Source organism: Molossus molossus, unplaced genomic scaffold (genome assembly GCF_014108415.1).
Source record: "Molossus molossus isolate mMolMol1 unplaced genomic scaffold, mMolMol1.p scaffold_m16_p_4, whole genome shotgun sequence".
Lineage (NCBI taxonomy): Eukaryota > Metazoa > Chordata > Mammalia > Chiroptera > Molossidae > Molossus > Molossus molossus.
Window position 1 is genome coordinate 63,045,147 of NW_023425377.1, and position 3,360 is coordinate 63,048,506.

The following is a 3,360-nucleotide window of genomic DNA, read 5'->3' on the forward strand; positions in this document are numbered from 1 at the left end:
AATATTCTTTTGATTTTGTTCTCATTATTAAAACAGTGTGAAAGCCATTCTTAAGTTGTGGGTTGTACAAAAACAGGCGGCGAGCTGCGCGGGCCTGGGGCTGCAGCTGGCCGACCTCTGGCTCAGCTTCGCCTGTGGCGGGATGGAGCGGAGCTGCGGCCGGAGGGCGAGAATGGGACAGTGGAAGGGGGTGTCACGGGACATTTTAAAGCTGGGTAGTGACAGAACTCAGACTGGATTTTCTGAACAAAGGCCGGTGTCCTTGATGTAGAAGGAGGTGGGAGCTTACTAATTCTGCTTTCCTGCCGGAGCCAGAGCTGGTTCTGCCAACATTGTTGTGTTCTTCAGATTCCTCTCTGCTCTCTCCCCGGGAACATTTAGCCGTCACACAGTGAGGCTTGTCTCCAGAAATTGCTACCCATCTCTCGCAAGCTGTCTTCCCCTTAGTCTTTGGTCACAGAATGGTAGACACCTTTTCTCCGACTGTCTGGAGATTAGGCTCCCGACGTCTTTGCACACATCCCTCTGCACCGCTGTTCTCCTTCTGGGCTGCTCTGAACTCCAAGATGACACGTTTGCCTTCTTCACAGCTCCCGTCCCTCCTGTGCATGGTGTCTGTCATTTTCAGCGCTCAGTAATTTCTTCCTGGAGGATCAGAATTAAGCTGCTGCCTTTGTCACCTTCTAAACCTTCTGGGATGAAATTGTGAGCAAGGTGATTCAAGAGGTTATGAAATGCTCTGTTTTGAGCAGAGTGAGATTATGTGTGTTTGAGTCATTGCTAATGTATCTTGATCCCGTGCTGGGTTTATGATCTGTGTTCGGAAAGCGTCATTTGCTCTGGCATCTCAAAGCTACAGAAGAAGAGAGCAGGGTCCAGGGACACTCCCTCTACCCCAAACCTGGCCTGTGGTACCATTTGGTGGTGATCTGGTCCTGAGAGGTAGGTTGTGGGGAGCAGGTGTGTGGTGAGCCACCCCACATCACAGAGGGAAGACAGCGTGGCTCAGAGGGGAGGCGGCCTGCCCAAGGCTAAGCGGCGTCCTGGTGAAGTGGGAAGCAGCACAGTCTGTGATGCTGTGTGCTCCACGTTCGCCAGCAGCCTAGAGCCCCTGCAGGGCCCACAGGACTCCAGGTTCCAGAGGAAGCCAGCCTCCACCTCTCACTAATGGGCATCTTCCTCCCACCCATTCTACCCCAACTTACTGACCCTCCTCTCTAGGCAGAAAGGCTTTCTCACTATTTCCTGTTCTCACCCTGTTTTTGGACCTTTGCATAGGGTTGAGACGCTTCCTTTGCCTCCCAGCTTTCTAGATCATATTAGCATTTGAGGCCCAGCACAGCCCTGGCCTCTCCACACAGCTCTTCCCGCCCACCCGGCTCCCCTTTCTCCGACTCCAAAGCTCCTGTTGTCCGGAGTCCTCGCTGGCACCAGCTGTACATCATCTCACTACATCCAGTGCAGGGACTCATCATTTCATAGTTCCCTCGTTTCCACCACAAGACCAGGGGCGGGAATTAAGTCTTGTAGGTCTTTGTATCCCATCACATGTAGAGCAGCCTAGAATGTGGAGGCTGCTCAGTGGGTTCTGGGGGCAGCCAGGAAAGAAGGAAGGAGGGAGGGAGGGAGGACGAGAAGGAGAGGGAGGAAGTAGAAAGGGGAGAAGGAAGAATGCTCGAAACCGTCATGCCTTTAGGCAGGCAAAGTGCTGTCTCTAGGAAAGGAAATGAGTGGGGACTTGGGGGTGTGTTGTGGGTGGGCGGCCAGGAGAGACGTTGGCTCTGGATGGCACGGGACCAGGAAAGACCGGCTCCATTCTGGCAGTGTGTGGGTGAGGGGAAGGCAGAGAGGGAGGTTCCCTTCCTCCAATCACTGTGTCTGTTGTATTTCTCCGAGTGGTGAGCAGAGCTGGGCTGGGTGCAGGAGGTGGTGGAGGGGTGGGTGTTGATGCCTTTGGTGACAGGAGATAAATGAATCCATCCTAAAGAGTGTCTCCTTTTCTAGGAATCTAGCAGTTCAGCTCTTGACTTCACTGCCTTGGGGTTTTAATTAAATGTCAAATATAATTTAGGGCCGGAGTGGTGATGGGCATGTGAACATGAGGTCCAGAACCTCACCTTTAAGGGTCTCCTTGGTATCTACCTGATTTGGGGGGTTAATTGAGCACTCTTTATTTGAATGCCACCAGAGAAAATATCTGATTTCTCTTCTTTCCTTGTTCTTGGTTTTGAAATAATAGTTGGAAGAATAAAACCAAACCAAACCAAACCCCTTGCATATATGTTATATAAGAGGAAGAGCCAAATTGGGATCTGGGTAATCTGAGACCTACAGACATATGTACACTTGATCAGCAGTTTTTCTTCCCCAAATTAGACTTGGGGACATAGCTATTGACCCATCTTCTCTGCTCAGCGTTTGGGGCCCCTGGACCTTGGTAAAGCCGTTCCACCCACTACCTTGCCCATTTCGTGGGAGGAAAGAGGAAGAAGCCCCACAACTTCTCCTGGCTGCTGACTGCAGTCAGCCAGTCCCCAGGATCACTGTAGAAAGTGATGCGAAGTTATACACTGATCTTGTGCAGATGAGGATGCTGAGGCCCAGAGGGAAGAGACACGGCCACAAACCTTGGTGGCAGAGCCAGAAGCACATCCAAGACCATTCTGAATCGCTTTAAGCCGTCGATTGAAGCTGTGTGTGTCACAGGCAAATACTTGGGGTGACTCCATTTCAATTAGATTCAACAGTGTTAAATGGCGACTGTCGTAGAGGCTGTAGAAGGTACAAAATCGTACAGGAGGCAGTGTGACACGAGGAAAGCAGCCTGGATTTCCGAGCTTCTGCATGGAGCTGGCCCAGGGTGGACACAGCTTACGGATCATCTGTGTCTGTGAGGCGGTGACAGGCCTTCTTTACGGAACCCAGACACTTATTTCCTAAAACACAGATATGACCACCTTCCTCCTTCGTCCGAAGTTCTCAAAGCTCTCTTTTGACCTCCTCTGCATGGCAAAGAGGGCCTTTATGTTCCGTTCCTGACCTTTCCTGGCAGCCTCTTTTCCTCAGTCTCTAATGCACACTCCGTCCTGCAGACGCCGAACCTCTCACAGCCCCAGGCACGACTCACTGCGCAGAGGTCCCTCTGCCCGAAGTCACCACTTGGGCTGGCTGGGTGGTGTTGGGCTGCAAGGAAAGGGTATTGGAGTAAAGGGGGCTAAAGTCTGCGCACCTTAAAATTTCTCATGACAAGAAGAAATACAGTTGCCAGACACTGTTCTGTGATACGGTCAGTACTCCAAGTCCCTTCTCCATCTCCACTCTGCCATCTTTAGCTGGTTGGCATTGTGTCCTCCTGCTCAG